Source organism: Balaenoptera physalus (genome assembly GCF_965194825.1).
Source record: "Balaenoptera physalus genome assembly, chromosome: 2".
Lineage (NCBI taxonomy): Eukaryota > Metazoa > Chordata > Mammalia > Artiodactyla > Balaenopteridae > Balaenoptera > Balaenoptera physalus.
In genome coordinates, this window is record NC_138883.1 from 121,822,240 (window position 1) to 121,839,795 (window position 17,556).

At 46.2% G+C, this 17,556-nt stretch overlaps 2 long non-coding RNA genes across 2 annotated transcripts; one reads left to right on the forward strand and one right to left on the reverse strand.

Moving 5' to 3' along the window:
* The first annotated feature begins 17 nt into the window (after window positions 1-17).
* On the forward strand, window positions 18-3,543 carry LOC309656374. Its single transcript, XR_014261309.1, has 2 exons — window positions 18-131; window positions 787-3,543. It is a non-coding gene; the product is annotated as an uncharacterized lncRNA (long non-coding RNA).
* A 3,835-nt stretch (window positions 3,544-7,378) lies between these two features.
* LOC309655517 lies at window positions 7,379-17,433 on the reverse strand. The gene is made up of 2 exons (XR_014260876.1): window positions 17,265-17,433; window positions 7,379-7,702 (listed from the first exon to the last, which is right to left on the reverse strand). It is a non-coding gene; the product is annotated as an uncharacterized lncRNA (long non-coding RNA).
* Window positions 17,434-17,556: the final 123 nt, after the last annotated feature.

Sequence of the window (17,556 nt, forward strand, 5' to 3'; positions counted from 1 at the left end):
CCGCCTAGGGGATTCTCCGAGCACGCTCTCGGTCCCGGTCCTGGACACCCCGCCTCCGCTGGCCAATCTCCGGGCTAGTCTCGCGGCGTCTTGCGGAGCAGCGACCCGGAAGCTGCAGTCCGGAATCTCCGGTAGGAGTCCTTCCTCTCCTCATTCATTCATAGAGTCACTGTTCAGATGGGATGTTTGTCCCGCGCCTGGTAGATGCCAGTCACTCTTCTAGATTTGGGGGATTTAGCTTCTCTTAAGGAGTTTACAGCCTCAGGGAGGGAGATAGATCATTTACTCGTTCCACAAATATTTATTTTTATTTTTTAACAGCTTTATTGAGGTGTAATTTATATACCTTAAAATTCACTCACTGTAATTTCGCGATGATTTTCATTAAAGGTAAACAGTTGCACAGCCATCACCACAATCCAGTTTTCGAATCTATGGAAATATTCCTTGTGCCCATTTGCAGTCATTCCCAGCTCCAATCCTAGGTCCCAGCAACTACTGATCTGCTTTCTGTCTTTAAAGCTCTACAAATATTTCTGAGTGCCAACTAGATACCAGACACTGTTCTAAGTGCTGGGTTTTACAATCCAGTAGAAAAGACAGGCACCAATCAAGTATCACACAAATATGTAAGTTAAAACTGTGATAAGTGTCAGGAAGGGAAAGTGCAAGGAACAATGAGAAGGTAAAATCAGGGGACCTGATTCAAATCTAACAGAGAGGCCAGAGAAGGCCTTTCTGAGGAAATAACACCCATAATCCCCTTCCTCCTCATCCTCTCCTCAGCAACCAGAGTCCTGAAGCTCTACTGATCACGGGTCCCCTAGTTGGGTGCTGGGGTGATTTAGACTAAGTCTCCCCCCACCCCACCCTGGAAAAGGTTGTTTCCAGAGAAGAGCTACCCATCTACCCAGAAAGGTGGTGAATTAGGTGCAGAAGTGATGCCAGTGACTTTCATGAGATAATAAAGTACAGCTAAGTCTGTGGCCTCATCAGGATACAGGGGTCTCATCAATCTCTTCTCCTTGGCCTTTCCTCTCATCAGGCCCTGGCAGTCCCACCCAGGGGTGTTCTCCCCAGTCCCCCTCCACTCCATCCCCACTGCCACGCCTGCCCTCCTGCAGGACTGACCATCTGATGCCCAGACAACCCAGTTCTTTCTCCACACAGTCCTCTCCTTCACTCACAGCTCTGACCAGGGCCCATCCGGGCCCTAAAACCTCCTGGCTCTCTCTTGCATTCATCTCTCACCACTGTCTTTTTCAGCCATATTTCCTGTCACTCCTTCCAGCCCCAAAGTCCTGGAGTGCCAGCCAAGTAGGGCTCCTGGCCAGCCCCCAAATGCGTCCCATATTTTACCCACCCTATGCTCATGCCATTCCCTCTGCCAGAATGCCCTTTTGCACCATTTCCACCTGTTGAAATTCCAGCCACTTGTCAAGACTCAGCTCAGATGTTGGTTCCTTTGGGAAGCCCCCCAGACTCAACCACGTGTTCCTTCCCCCTACTCAGAGCCCCCTAGCACTTGGTTCCCACCTCTCCCAGGAACCTTATCACATTCTACCCTGCTGTGTACCAATGAGATCCTCCTCAAGCCCAGAGACCATCTCTTATGTCTTTGTGTCTGGAATATAGACTCTGAGAGTACTTGCTGCTCAGTGATTACAAAACAAATGCGAAATGACTTTCTCCAAGGTCCATTTAATTCACAACAGCTCCATGGGGAAACTGAGATACAGCTAGTAAGTGATGATGCCGACATTGTACTAGGATGCCTCCTAATTACTATGGCAGTTCTCCTAACTGCTAAGCTTCCCCTGGGGAGGGGGGTCATTCAACTCAACAAAACCTTCCTAAGCGGAGTCCCTCTCAGGTGCACTGTGAGGGCAAGGAAATGAATAAGCCCCAGCCCTGCCCTCGGAGTCTAGTGAGGGAGAAACACAGAAGAAATTCAGCCAATGACAGGTGCTCTAACAGTTTGGGGGTGGGGGTGGGGGCTGGGCAGGAGAGGGGTGTTGATTAGGGAAGATTCCACTATGGAGATGGCATTTGAATCAGTCCTTGAAGAAGTCAAAGAGGTCAGCAGCCTAAGATGGGGCGATGAGGAGGGACCGAGGCCAGCAAAGACTTTGAGGCAGAAAAGTGTCAAATTCTCAGAAGCTCGGGTTCTCAGGACTGAAAGGACCTCAGAGGTTTCCCAGTCTAACTCGCATAACAAGGTGCTTCCTGACTCTGGAGCAGCTGGAGGGACGCCGGGAAGACAGAAGCTACCTCCCCCTCAGCTGGCACCCGTTCCCTGAGTCCAGAACTGCCAGCCGCTACTCCTCATACATGTTCCAGAGTTCCTGCAACATGCAAGTCACTCTCCTGTGGACAAGCCCCTTTGTCCTGTCCCTTGCACTTTGTAGTGCCAGAGAGCCCATCAGCGAGGTATGTTTGAACTAGACAGTGGGAAAACTTTGCCACTCAGGAGAAGGATCTAGAAGGTGTGCCCTTATTTGTGACTACAGCACTACGTAATCCAGGTGTGCTTCACTCTAAGAAATTTTTTTGTAATCAACATGGCAATTTTTAAATCAATCAGCCAGCAAAATAGGAATATAATTATTCACATACCAAAGGCTTTTAAAAAATTTTTACAAAAGGAACACAAATTTATTTCCACAGAATTTCCCTAGTTTATTTTCCTAACTATTAAGACTTCAGTAAATAAACGGGCAAAGGACCTGAATAATCAGTTCACAGTCAAAGAAACACAAATAAACTTTTTAAATGTCCAACCTTAACCGTAATCAAGTACATGCAAAAATATTTTAAATTTGAAGCTTTTACCCTGTCGGGAACCAGCTGCAAGCTGACACCGTTCTTGCAGCTTAAAGCATGGCAAAGTCCTGCTTAATTCTTGACAGGACCCGAAAGAGTTATTAGAGAAGATATGAGTCTTGGCCCGTGAGGTTGCTTGCAGTTTCTCTAACTATAGTTTGTCCTTGGCATGTTTCGGTAATCACAGTCTGTTCTCACTCATGTTTATATTCTGGTTCGCAGAATGTTTTGTACTATAACTTCAACACTAAGGAAATACTGTCTGATGATTCTGTCTTGTGATTTTAACAAAAACATGTATTGCCTACTGCAATCTATAAAAAGAGTTTTGATGGGAAATAAAGTGTGTGTGTGCTTGTACACCACCCTCCTGACCCCATCTCTTCTTAATCCCCTCACCTGCTCTCAGGACTTGTTCCTCAGTCTAACAGCGACTGACATTACCCCTTTTATTAGAAAGTGTAAATAAAATGCTAATGTCCTCTACTATCTAATTTATGGTGAAACTGCCATACTCTAAGTTTTGGCTGGCCTTATAAACTGCCACAGTCTTTGTGGAAAACAGTTTAGCAATGTGTCTCAAGAGCTATTAAGTGTTTTTACTCTTTCACTTAGTAAATCCATTCCTGAGACTCAATCCCTTGAGAAATCTCCTAAGAAATCCACAAAGACAAAGCCATCAGCACAAAGATATTCATTATAGGATTATCTATATTTTTTTTTTAAATGTGTCTCCTTTTTTTTTTTTTAATTTTTATTTATTTATTTACTTTTATTTTTGGCTGTGTTGGGTCTTCGTTTCTGTGCGAGGGCTTTCTCTAGTTGCGGCAAGTGGGGTCCACTCTTCATTGCGGTGCGCGGGCCTCTCATTATCGCGGCCTCTCTTGTTGCGGAGCACAGGCTCCAGACGCGCAGGCTCAGTAATTGTGGCTCACGGGCCTAGTTGCTCCGCGGCATGTGGGATCCTCCCAGACCAGGGCTCGAACCTGTGTCCCCTGCATTGGCAGGCAGATTCTCAACCACTGTGCCACCAGGGAAGCCCTATAATTTTTAAAATTAAAACAGAAACAGTCTAGATAATTACAAGGAAATGGTTATGTAATTTAGGGTAAATGAATTGAATGGAACACCACACAGCCCTCAAAAGTGATCATTATGAACACTCTTTAGCGTCTCGGTGTTTATGGTTTAGTGTTCAGGAAAAAAATATCAAATTTAAAACGTTTTCTCTGCTATAACTTCTTGCTATACGTGAGCAGAGACTAGCAGGGAAATTACTTCCTCCCACAGTCTTCCCTCGCTCGATAAAATCCAGCTGCAATCTCCCAGTTGCTCAGACCGCAAGACTTGAAGGTGAGCTCTATTTTCCAGATAGATCCAGAATTGGACACTTCTTCCCACCTCCACTGCTCCCATCCTGGTCCAAGCCAAAGTCATCTCTTGCCTGAATCAATGCAGTAGCCTCCAAACCCATCTCCCTGCTTCCACCCTTGCCTTTTTACAGTCCATCTCCTGCCTTAGGGATTCTGTTAAAACATAAGACAAATACATCCTCCACTGCTCAAAATAGCCAGTGTTATCTCGTCTCCCTCCAAGTAAAAGCCGACACTCTGACAGTGGCCCATAAGGCCCTGCACAGTCTGGTCTTACTACTGATGCCAACAGCTCAGCCTCTGTTCACTGGTGCCAAATCGAATCTCAGAGACAGAGTTTTGGGTGAAGTAGAAAAGAATGTCTTTATTGCTTTGCCAGGCAAAGGGCAACACAGCAGGCTCCTGCCCTTGAAAACTGTGTGTCCCAACCTGGGAAGATTTGGTGAGGCGTTTTATAGCAATGGTTCAAGAGTGGGGTTGCTGATAAGATTAGGGTGTGTGCAGGGCCTGCATTCCTTTAATCTGGTCTCAGGTAATTTTTTTTTTTTTTTTTTTTGGTCATGCAGCATGCGGGATCTTAGTTCCCCAACCAGGGATCAAACTCACGCCCCCTGCAGTGGAAGCCTGGAGTCTTAATCACTGGACCACCAGAGAAGTCCCTCAGGTAATCTTTTGATGAGTTTCTCTGGTTCCTTTACTCTGGACTCAGGTGGTCTTCTCTGGTATGAAGAATGCTGACATCTTCCATTTGTTGTGTTTTAGTTCTATAAAGAGCTTAAAGATATTGTTATGTGTATCCCTTGAGGCAGAACCAGGATGCTGCCCCAAGGCTGCACTATTGTTTCTTGGCTCCTCCTCCCTTGTCTCTGGGTCCCCTTCCTTCCCTGATTAGCAACTGTTTGAATCTGCCCTTTGCAACTCAGGGAAGGTCATGGAGGCTGGAGTCTGTTCCCTACAAACAAGCAACGGCGGACACAGAAAGTCTTCCGTGCCCAGGAGCCCCACACGGTCCTGCTCAGTTTCACTACCCCCTCTCTTTTCTCATCTCCCACCACTTTCCCCTTCATCACTCTCTTTTAGATACACGTACCTCCTTGCTGTTCTTTGATCAGACCACACTTTGTCCCACCTCAGGGCCTTTGCACTTGCTGTTCCCAGTGCCTGGAATGCTCTTCCCCATGGCTTGCTCCCTTGGCTACTCCTCATCCCCCTACCACCCCAGACCCTGGCAACCACCAATCTACTTTATGTCTCTATGTCTTTGCCTATACTGGTCATTTCATATAAATGGAATCATACAATTTGTGCTCTCTTGTGATTGGCTTCTTTCACTTAGAAATTAAATGTTTTCAAGATTTATCCTTGTGTATTGGAAAAACTTTGGTTCTTTTCCTCCTGTGTCTTTCCTAACTCTTACACTACTGCCACACTCACAACACTTCTGACACTTCCAGTCACCAAATGTGTGTGGGGGGCTGTTCCCCACCAAGCAATTCTTTGTGACACCAGCTGGGTGTCCTACAATTTAACTCAATTCTGACACTATATACCTTGAGGCAGTGTCAGATCCCACAAGTTAAGGGCTCAGTCCTACAAGATTGCTCCCACCCCACTTCAGATGACAGTTGCAAGTCCAGGTTGTCACCTGTGCTTCCGACCCATGGGCTTTAAATCTGAAATTCCTATGACCTTCTCCTCAGTTTTGATTAATTTGCTGGAGTGGCTTCACAGAACTCTGGAATGTATTTACATGCATTTACTAGTTTATTAAAGGATATGATAAAGGATACAGATGAACAGCCAGATGAAGAGACACATAGGGTAAGGTCTGGGAGGGTCCCGAGCACAGGAGCTTCTGTCCCCGTGGATTTGGGGTGCATCATCCTCCCAGTACACAGACGTGTTCACCAACCTGGAAACTCTGTGAACCCCACACTTCAGGATTTGTATGGAGGCGTCAGCACATAGGCATGATGGATCCTTTATTCCATTTCCAGCCCTTCTCTCTTCCCAAGAGAATGGGGAGCAGGGCTGAAAATTCCAAGCTCTAATCATGGTGCTCAAATACAAAATTCAGCTGAGGAAATTTGAAAATCTAATTGACTCTATTCAGTGATTCATGAATCAGGCAGCATCCCATCTAGGAAATCCCATCTAGGAAATAGAAAGTACAGGTGTGTGTCTCCTCTTGTGGAGAGGAGGAGACACACACCTGTACTGTGAGCCTCTCAGCCCCTGCTGATCTGTCCATCCCACACAGAGCCACTCGCAATGTTTACTGACCAAACAGATGAACTGACTGACACTCTGACTGTACTTCCCACTCTTCAGTGGCATTTGGAGAGCAATCCTGCACAGCCACTGCCCCTCGAAGTTCCAGGGCTCGCCAAGCTTCTACACTGAAAACTGAACTCATCACTCTCCCCACTAAACTGCCCTCCCTCCTCTGTTCCCCATCTCAACCAAGGGGTCACCCTCAACCCCTTCATCATTCAGAAAAGATTCTCTGTGCAGCTACTGTATTCCAGGCCTGTGCTAGGCACAAGGGAGGAAGTGGTGACACAGGGGAGGTGAAGTTCCTGCCCTCTAAGGCTTTAGCGTGGTTCTCAACACTGTCAGCTAGGATCCCCCCACGCCCTTTAATAAATATTTTGAATATCTTCCGCTTTAAATTTTTTTTTTTTTTTTTTTAATTTATGGCTGCATTGGGTCTTCGTTTCTGTGCGAGGGCTTTCTCCAGTTGCGGCAAGCGGGGGCCACTCCTCATCGCGGTGCATGGGCCTCTCACCATCGCGGCCTCTCTTGTTGCGGAGCACAGGCTCCAGACGCGCAGGCTCAGTAATTGTGGCTCACGGGCCTAGTTGCTCCGTGTCATGTGGGATCTTCCCAGACTAGGGCTCGAACCCGTGTCCTCTGCATTGGCAGGCAGATTCTCAACCACTGCGCCACCAGGGAAGCCCTATCCTCCGCTTTAAATTCATGGATAATATAACCTACTTATACATGTAATGAAAAGACAAAATCAATATAATATAACGAATATAAAAGGGAAATAAAAGGAGCATTAGAATAAAATGTGTTTCAATCTGTAAATGCTTAGGCCTAATACACCAGAGATGTAATAAAGCAGTCACGTGCTTGCACCTACTTAGGACAAAGAAATCTGGATTTAAGGGAGGTAAGACGATATTCAGGCAATACTTTATTTTTGGCATTTGAAAGTAAGAGCTTAAAAAGTAGAGTTTTATATACCATGAAACACGGCGACCGCAACATCAACAAATGCAGATGGATCCAGGCGTGTCGTATGGGGACTCATCCCATGGTCAAGCAAACTCCTCAAACAATTAGATTTGCCAGCAGGTATCTGGGTGAATTTCTTCTTTCTCTATCATGAGTCATGTTGCCATCACAGGTGTGATTTTCCAAAATGGTGATAAGTCCTTGCTAAAGCTCTGAGCAAAGCGAAACTTGGTCTTCCCTTGATTTACACAGTAGTTGCGTTCCTGGAAAAGTCAGCATATGTTAAAACCATGCCAAAAAAAAAATTGAGTTTATTTGTAAAATTACTAGTTTCCAAGCTTGCTTAATTACAGGGTGTGTTACCTACAGGAGCATCTGGTTGGACTTCTTAAAGTCCTGTGGGACAAGAAACATTCTCCGCTGGGCAGGACTGTCGCTACATTGCAGGACAGCCAGCATTCCCAGCCCCCGGTCCACCACATGGAAATAGCACCCTCCTGTCACTGCATCCACTGAAATATCCCATACAGTTCAAAGCATTCCTTGGGAAGCATTATCCCTTCATGAAGAACATTGGTCCAGAGGGTCAATATTCAGACAGTTGATCCCAACCCAGTGTAACATGTGCGGCAATACAGATTCCAGGGTCTGTGGGTGCTCCAAACCTGGGGTATCTCAGGAACTGGGGGTTCAAAGTGGACAGATTGCTATAAGCAGCCAAGACCTAAGGGAGGCCAATTTTGCAGACAGAAAGAAGGGAAGGCAAAGGGGTGCCAGGCAGAAGGGACAGCATAAGCCAAGGCCTGGAGATGAATGACAATCCATGAGGTATGTGGGAAATGCAAGGTTTAGAGCCCAAAGGGCCAGGTGGTGGGAGGCTGGAGGAAGAGGCAGGGTCCAGACCCTCCCACGCCTATCACAGGAAGCAGCATGGACTCTGTCCTGGGAGGTAATGGGGAGCCATCTCACATACGATGCATTTACTCGTAAGTGCATTATTGTTTTAAGGGACTCTGCTCAAAAGATTTGTCCTCCTGAGGCCTGTTTTGGGAGTAGTATCTTACTTCTCCAGAAGTAAAGCCTGGAAATGCAAACCAGGGATGTTGATCAAATCAAATTGACCTGATCTATTCCTATTTGCTTACACTGTGGGGCCTGGCTTTGCTCGATCTGCCCGAGTCTATAGGTTAAGTTCAGAGAAGCTACATAAACAGTGACGCCTTCCCTGAAAGCAGATCGTGACTCCCAGCACAGCCCTCCCCCTAGAGAAATCCAACCTGTGGGCTGCGTGGTTAATGGCATGGGCTCTTGAAAGCCAATTCCCACAGTCCCCACAGTGGACAGAGGAGCTGAAAGGAACGATCCCCAGGAAAACCTGGTCCCCAGTCTCACCCCACAGAGGGTTCTGAAGATTTTATGATGAATATGACACCTTATAACATCTTAAAAGATGCTTGAGCAAGCAGAAGCTAACATATTGGCAAAACACCTGTTGAATCCCCCATTCTTCTGGATTAATCAAACAGATGCAGGGAAATGAACTAAATCAGAATCCTCCCTACACAGACTTCCAAACAATCCTCCAAACACAGAAATGAATATTCAATAATTCAGGGCCTGCCTTTGAGGAATGCACACGCAGCTGGGGAGCTATACAGATAGTTCTAGGAGACAGTTTGTGTTAGGATGCTGGGGCTTGGCGGGGGGTGAGGTGTTCCCAGACAGATTCCTTTGTTCTTTTTGTGTAAATCATGATCCCAGGGCCTCTTTACGGTCACAAAAACCCCCAGCTCACCAGGGCTCTCCAAGAGGTCTTCCAGAACCATCTTTCTGTGTGATTTAGCCCTCCTCCCAGTGATGGTGAAAGCCACCTGACTTCAAAAAGTATGGAATCTAAGGCATTTGAGCACAATTTTTACCCCACAGGCAACACCCTCGCCTCCCTCTCTGATGCTGAAAGCTTGGAAGGGACCATAAAGTTTATTTCACAGCTGAAGAAATTGATGCTCGGAGAGGGACAATGACTTGCCCAAGGTCACAGTGAGCAAGCAGGGATTGGAAGCCCAAGCCCAGGCTTACCACTTACATGCAAGACCTCACGTAAATATGTTTATGAAAGTCCTCCTCCCCAGGGCAGTGACTAATCAAACCGTCTCTAAGAGGGAGTTGTTCATACACTCACAAAATGAATGTTCTAGGCCCACGTTCAGTGCTGAAGCCACTGACCATGTGTGGCTATTAAGCACTTGAAATGTGGCAAGTTCACACTGAGAAGGCTGTTAAGTGTGAAATGCACACCTGATTCCAAAGGCTTAGACTGAACAAAAGAATGTAAAATATCTCCTTAGTAATTTGTTATATTGATTACTTGTTGAAATGACAATGTTTTAGATATGTCTGGTTAAATAAAAATATTATTAAAATGAACTTCATCTGTTTCCTCCTTTTTTCACTTTTTTTGGCTACTAGAAAGTTTAACATTACATACATACATGGATCGCACTCTATTTCCATTGGACAGAGCTTCTACAGGCATTGAGGACATAGCAGAGCACAGAACAGACACAAATCATGCCCTCCTGGAGTTTATCCCCTGAGGGAGGAGAGAGACAACAAATAAACAAATAAGTGAAATAAGTGCTATAGAAAAATAAAGCAGGGAAGCGGGGGGTGGGGGGGGGGGTAGAGAAGGGAGGAGGGGTTGACATCTAAAATAGGATGATCAAGAAAGGCTTTATTTACATTAGCCTTCAGGAAAATGCAAATCAAAACCAGGAGATACCACTTCATCACTCCCCTCTAGGATGTCTGTAATCACAAAGACAGGTAATAACAAGTGTTGGAGAAGATGTGGGAAATTGGAACCCCGATAACACTGCTGGTGGGAATGTAAAATGGTGCAGCCACTTTGGAAAACAGTCTGGCATTTTCTCAAAAGGTTAAACAGAGTTACCATATGACCCAGCAATTCCCTCCTAGGTATCTACCCAAGAGAAATGAAAACATATGTCCACACAAAAACTTGTACATGCATGTTCATAGGAGCATTATTCCTAATAGCCAAAAAGTGAAACAACCCAAATGTCCATTAATTGATGAGTGGATAAATAAATTGTAGTATCGCCGTACAATGGGATATTATTCGACCCTAAAAAGGAATGAGGTACTGAACCATGCTACAACATGGATGAATCTTGAAAACATTAAGCTTAGTGAAAGAATTCAGTCACAATAGAGCATATATTGTCTGATTCCATTTAATGGAATTCTAATTCCTTGAAATGTCCAGAATAAGCAAATACATGGAGACAGAAAGTAGTTTGGTGGGAGGGTTGAGCAAACTGGGGAGAAATGGGGAGTGCCTGCTAATAGGTCTGGGGTTTCTTCTTGGAGTGATGAAAAATGTTCTGTAACTGATCATGGTGAAGGTTGCACAACTCTGTAAATATGCTAAAACCCACCGAATTGTATACTGAATTGTAATGGGTGAATTGCATGGCATATGAATTATATTAATAAAACTGTTCTTAAAAAAAGAAAACAAAGACTTCACTGAGAAGTGATATTTGAGCAGACATTTGAGTGAATTAATTGGCTATTTGGGGGAAGGACATTCCAGGCAGAGGAAACAGCAAGTGCAAAGGCCCTGAGGAAAGAGCAGGCTTTTTCAAGGAACAGGCTAGAGCAGAATGAGAGGGGGAGCAGAAGGCGTTGAGTCAGAGGGATGGGGCAGCAGATCATGTAGGGTCTTCCAAGCCATGGGAAGGACTTTGGCTTCTCTGCTGAATGAGATAAGTCACTGGTGGCTTTAGAGCAAAGAGGGATCAGTGTGGCTGCTGTGTTGAGAATAGCCTTCGGGGGTCATGTGCAGAAACAGTGAGAAAGCTGTTATATTGTCTGAACATTTCAGTTGAACTAACATGATGTATATGTGTGTGTTATTGGTTTGAACCCCCTAGAACAGGAAGGGATTGGCAAATTGCAACCCGGGGGTCAAATCTGGCCCACCATCTATTTTTGGACAGCCTGTGAACTAAGAATTGCTTTTACATTTTTAAAAAATCAGAAGAATAATACTTTGTGAGATATGAAATTCAAATTTCAGTGTCCATAAGTAAAGTTTTCCTGGAACACTTCCAGGCCCATTTGTGTGTATGGATGCTTTCACAGCAGAGGTGAGTAGATGCAACAGGAACAAGAGACTGCGTGGCCCTCAAAGCCTAAAATACTTCCCATTTGGTTCTCAACAGAATAAGTTTGCTGAACCATAGAACAATTCCCAAACATTTTGGTCTCAGGACTATTTTTCATCTTAAAAACTGAGGATCCCATATTTTGTTAATAGAGGTTATTAATATTCACCATTTAGAAATTAAAAGTGCATGTGACCCTGTGAAAGTATTTTTAAAATATGTATTAAATAATTAAAAAATAATAATAAATCCACTACGTATGTTAGCTTGGTTAACAGTTTTATGAAAAATGATATATATTTAAAAAATAAATTTATTTATTTATTTATTATTTATTTTTGGCTGCATTGGGTCTTTGTTGCTGCACACGGGCTTTCTCTAGTTGCGGTGAGCGGGGGATACTCTTCGTTGCGGTGCATGGGTTTCTCATTGCGGTGGCTTCTTTTGTTGCGGAGCACGGGCTCTAGACACACGGGCTTCAGTAGTTGAAGCATGCGGACTCAGTAGTTGTGGCTCACGGGCTCTAGAGCACAGGCTCAGTAGTTGTGGCACATGGGCTTAGTTGCTCCAGGGCATGTGGGATCTTCCCGGACCAGGGATCGAACCCGTGTCCCCTGCATTGGCAGGTGGATTCTTAACCACTGCGCCACCAGGGAAGTCCTGAAAAATGATATTTTTGAAAACAAAAAATATTTAGTGAGAAGAGTGGCATTGTTTTACAGTCAGCCCTCCTCTGCGGAACCGGTGGATATAGAGGGCCGACTATGGGACTCAGATTTTGGTATGAAGGCAGGTCCTGGAAGCAATCTTCCGCAGATCCTGAGAAACCACTGTACATGTTTGTAAATATCTTTAAAGTCTGGCTTGGACTTCCCTGGTGGTACAGTGGTTAAGAATCCGCCTGCCAATGCAGGGGACATGGGTTTGAGCCCTGCTCCGGGAAGACCCCACGTGCCGCAGAGCAACTAAGCCTATGTGCCACAACTACTGAGCCTGTGCTCTAGAGCCCGTGAGCCACAACTACTGAGCCCATGTGCCACAACTACTGAAGCCCGTGCGCCTAAAGCCCGTGCTCCTCAACAAGAGAAGCCGCCTCAATGAGAAGCCTGTGCACTGCAACAAAGAGTAGCCCCCGCTCCCTGCAACTGGAGAGAGCCCGTGCGCAGCAACAAAGACCCAATGCAGCCAAAAAAAAAATTAATTAATTAAAAAAAAAGAAAAGTTACTTATAAGTATAAAAAAAAAAAAGTCTGGCTTAATAGAAGACAGCTGCATTCTCATATCTGATTCTTCCTTCAACCTGTGGCAATACTACACATGTAACTTCTGGAAAACTCCCCTCTATGCTTGGGAGAAAATGAGAGTGAAAAACGCAAATAATGTCCTAGTATTATTATGAAAATAATAATAGTACTGACCTCACAGACCCTCTGAAAAGGTCCCAGGGACCACACTTTGAGAGCTGCTCCCGTGGAGGCAGCAGGGACTTTACCCAGAAGCCACACTCCAGAGGCACTTCCGCAAGTGCTTCAATTGTCTTAATGCCATTTCAGCAGAGGGTCTGTTCATTAGCAAACTGATGGCCAAAATAATTGTCCATCAGTCAAACAGGCAGTGTTCCAGATGTGCAATGTGCTGTCCATGTGCCTCTGCTCTTGCACCACACGGCATAAGAATCTAGTGAGCTCCAATGGGCTCTAGGTCTTAGGAATCCGTCTGGTCTGGGGTTCAAGCCGCTGAGTGAGGATGCCATCGCCTGACCTTGAATTGAAGCTTGTTCCTCAAATATTGTTGCTTCTGCCTTGGACTTAATCTTTTCAAGAAGGAAGCTTTTTGGAACACCCAGGACATATATCTGGGCCTTCATTGAGCTCACAGAGGAGGTTATATAACTCGAGGACCTGCTTGCTAATCAGTGATGGTCCGTGGCACACAATTCAGGCTAAAACTGGCTTGCGTTACCTCAGCGCCCCCTGCTAGTAGCAAGGTACGCTCATCTACCACTCATTACTGGAGATTACTGAGATCTACAGCAACACTGAACCCAGTTGCGATGAACTGGCTTAGTCGTGTCATGATGTAATCTACCACAGTAATCCAGGAGAGAGGTGAGGGGGACTTGGACCACAAGATAGTGATAGAGTGCTACAGAGTGGTTGGATTCTAGACATAACAGACTGTGCTAATGAACCAAGTGTGGAGTGTGAGGAAAAGAGAGGAATCGGGGTTGCCTCCAAGGATTTTAAAGGCACTTGAAAGGATGGATGGGGCAGCCTGCAGGAGAAACAGGTTTGTGGGGGAGACTGACCCCTCCCCCCTCAACAGGACAGTCACCATCAGGTTGGGGTCTCATTCTAGGCCATCCGGGAACTTCCCACATCCAGAGTAGCTTCTGGGGAAGGGTCTAGAACAGGTCAAAAGAGGTGGTTCCTGAAGGGAGAAGGTGGGTTCATTCTGTTTGCTCTGTATGAAAGGGCTTGGTCAGAAATTCCCTGGTGGTCCAGTGGTTAGGACTCTGTGCTTCCACTGCAGGGGGGAACAGTTTCGATCCCTGGTCCAGGAACTAAGATCCCGCATGCCATGCAATGTGGCCACAAAAAAAAAAAAAGGAAAGGGCTTGGTCACTCAGTCCTCCAGGAGGAAAATCTATTCCAAGTCAGAACATTCAGGGAGCTACTTGAATCAATGTGTAAACAGGTCCAGAAAATGTATTCTTTTAAAGAATGTTGATTCAATATTTACTAAGACCTTGTCCTAGAGCCTGGGGATAAAACCAAATAAAACATGGTGCCAGCCCTCCTGAATCTTAGTATTCGAAAGGAAATAATTTCCCTCCTTCAAAAAAGATAGCCCCAGGCTATGTATTCATTCATCCACCAAATATTCATGAAGAATTTACTATATGTAAAGTGCTGGAGATACAGGAAAGTTACAAGACAAGCTGTTCAGTGCTAGAATATAGGCCAGATTTAAAAAGGGGTTGTGAGGCGTCTTGTGTGTATGAGATGAGGTTGGCCAAGGAACAGCTCACAGAATATAAACAGCAGCTATGTCAGGGGAGCGGCCAAGATAAGTGCTCTCTAAGCAAAGATAAGACTTCAGGAGGAATGAGGTTTAAATTGCCCCTAAGATAGAGAAGACTCAGATGAGCCAAGATAGCTAGCAGGTCCTACTAGGAAGTGGTGTGAAACTGATATAAAGTTAGAGGTAGGTTAGCAAAAGATTTGAGTGTAGGACAAGAGAGTGACTCACTGGGCACATGGGGCTGCTAGAGGGAAGATATACTGTAGATGTTCCCACCCAGGCCTTGGGCCCAAAGCACCTTATCTCTGCCATCAAGATCCACTTAGATTCTAAGTCCTAGACTAACAACTTGCAGATCAATGACATTTCAACACAAAGAATAGCTAGTCAATGAGGAAGCACCTTGAAAAGAAGGAAAGAAATCAATGTTTTATTATATTTACTGACCCTTTAACTCCTATCAAGTTTACTCCTTGGGCATTTTGTAGTATTTATCCCTCCTGTTTTTCTTCCAAATTTTGCAAAGTGCCAGGAATCCCCAAACTACCCCTTGTTGCTACCTTCTGATGTTACATCATTTACAAAGACTGCAACTGCCTAGCAGTTGGCCCCCTTTAAACAGCAGTAACCATATGTCCCCCTGCCCCTAGACAGTGTGATCAAGACAGCCAGGACCCAGATTTAAATCACCAGCTGCATGCCCTTGGGCAAGTCACCTTTTCTGAGATTATTTCTTCATCTGTGAAATGGGATAATAACGCCAAACTCTACAGACTTAAGGGGTGTTCATGGAATAATCATATTCAGTAAATGTAAAGCATCCAACACAATCCTGGGCGCAGAGTAGGTAATCAATGCTTCTTTCTTCTCCCTCTGTCCACTCTCCCCTCAACAAACACACACACTCTCTTTTTCACACCCAACAGCTGGAAGCAGCAGAAGCACGATTTGGAATCAGAGAAGGAGGTGAGAGTCACACTTTGCCCCTTCCCAGCTGGGTGGCATTGGGCAGGTCACTTTGCCTCTCTGAGCTGGGGGTTTCTCATCTGTAACTTGTAAATTGTATGCCATGCCCCTCCTCACAGCATTGTTGTAATAGCTCAAGAGAGAGAGGGCCTCACTTAGGGCAATGGCAATAGCGATCACAAAGGATTTGTTAAGGGAACACTCTAGCCAGGTTGGTTGCTTCTATTTATCACCTGTGAGAGGAGGGACTCCCAGAACTGAAAATACAGTCCTCTTTGTAGAAGTTCTGGCTTTTCTGCCAGGAGTACCTGGCATGCAAATGAGTAGCATGTTAGCAACTGTAAAGGAATGTAACAGAGCAGGATATGAGCACACAGAATTCTGGCCAATTCATGGGCAATGGGGAATCTAAGATGTTTGTTAATAGTGATTGTGTGGTTTGGAGAAGGTTTCAGTTTCCCCAACTCTAATAGTGGGAGAAAGACGAATTGCAGATGGAAAGAATCTTATAAAGGCCTGTCTCTGCTCTAAAATTCCACATTCTCTGAATCTGCCTTCTTTCCCACAGTTGTCTGCTATAAATGTCCAATATAAATGAAGGATAGTGAGGCGGTCTCTGAAGGCTGGTCAGCAATCCCCTGGGCTTCTGAATTGTTTCCTGCCCGTCTGATAGCAATTGATTATGCCTCTGATGACTCTTGCAATATCATCAGGGAGGCTTGTCTGTTTAGCTGAGGGCTGCTATTCTCACCAGAGGGTGGCAGGCAAAATAATGTCGGAAAACCCCAACCAGGAACCTCAGGTATAAAAGGGAGATGTAAAAACGCCAGGCATCATCTGCCAAACTTGGACCCCTGCTCCTCTTGGAACCCCCAACCTTCAGCCGAAGCAACGATTCTCAAAGCGTGGTCCTGGGGCCAGCAGCATCAGCAGCACCTGGGAACCTGTTGGCCCCCCACATTCTTGGCCACCCAGACTTAAACCGGAAACTCTGGGGGTGGAGCCTACCAAGTGATTCTGATGCACTGCTCTCAGTGGTTAAAGAAACAAACCACCTATTTTAAAGCATAAAGTCTTGGTCTCCTCATCCAGGTGTGAGCTGAGCCAGTGCTGGAGTCCAGCTCAGGTTCTGCTACCTCCCAGCTGTGGAACCCTGGGCAAGTTACTAAACCACTCTCAGCCTCAGTTTCTTCACCTGTAAAATGGAGATAATACCTACAGAATCAGCGGTCCTGGGGTGAGAAATAACAAATGTGTGAGCTGGACCCTTAAAAGGTAGTTAGCGATGGCTCCATTTGCTGCAATGGATGGCATCTGTTTAAAAGCCCCGCGAAACATCCTGGCATTTGTCACAGTAAGTCTCTGGACACAGTAAGTCTTTTAAATCCTCTCAAGTCTCACGTATCCAAGGGCTCAAAGAAAGGCAAGCAAGTCCCGTCCTCCTCCCTAAGGGACCCAGAGGGTCTGAGATACTCTGACCAGGCCGTGGTCAAAGACCAGATCAGCCTCCTCGGGCCTGGCCCGGGAGGGGCCTTAGAGGTCATCTCGATTGACCCCCTGCTGTTCCGCGGAGGAACGGGGCCCAAGGGCGCGCGGTGAGACGCTGGCGGAGCTGGGCCCCAGCCTGGATCCCCGCACTCACAGTTCAGGGCTCTCCCCCTGCTCCTCACTGACGCCCCGCGCCCCAGCTCAAGGGGATCCAAGATCACCCAGTCGCCCCCACTGCACCCCTTGAATGGATCTGCCCAGGCCCCGCACCCTCAGCCCCGCGCCATCTGGGCTCCCGGCGGCCGGAAGTTCCTGGGTCCGCCCAGCCGACGCGGGCGCGGGCGCCAGACGGGCCAGGCAGCGCCTCCCGCGGCCAGGCCGCCCCCTGGCGGGCCCGGGGCGCTCGGCAGCTGGGAGCCGGGTGCCCGCCCTCTCCCCGCCGCGGG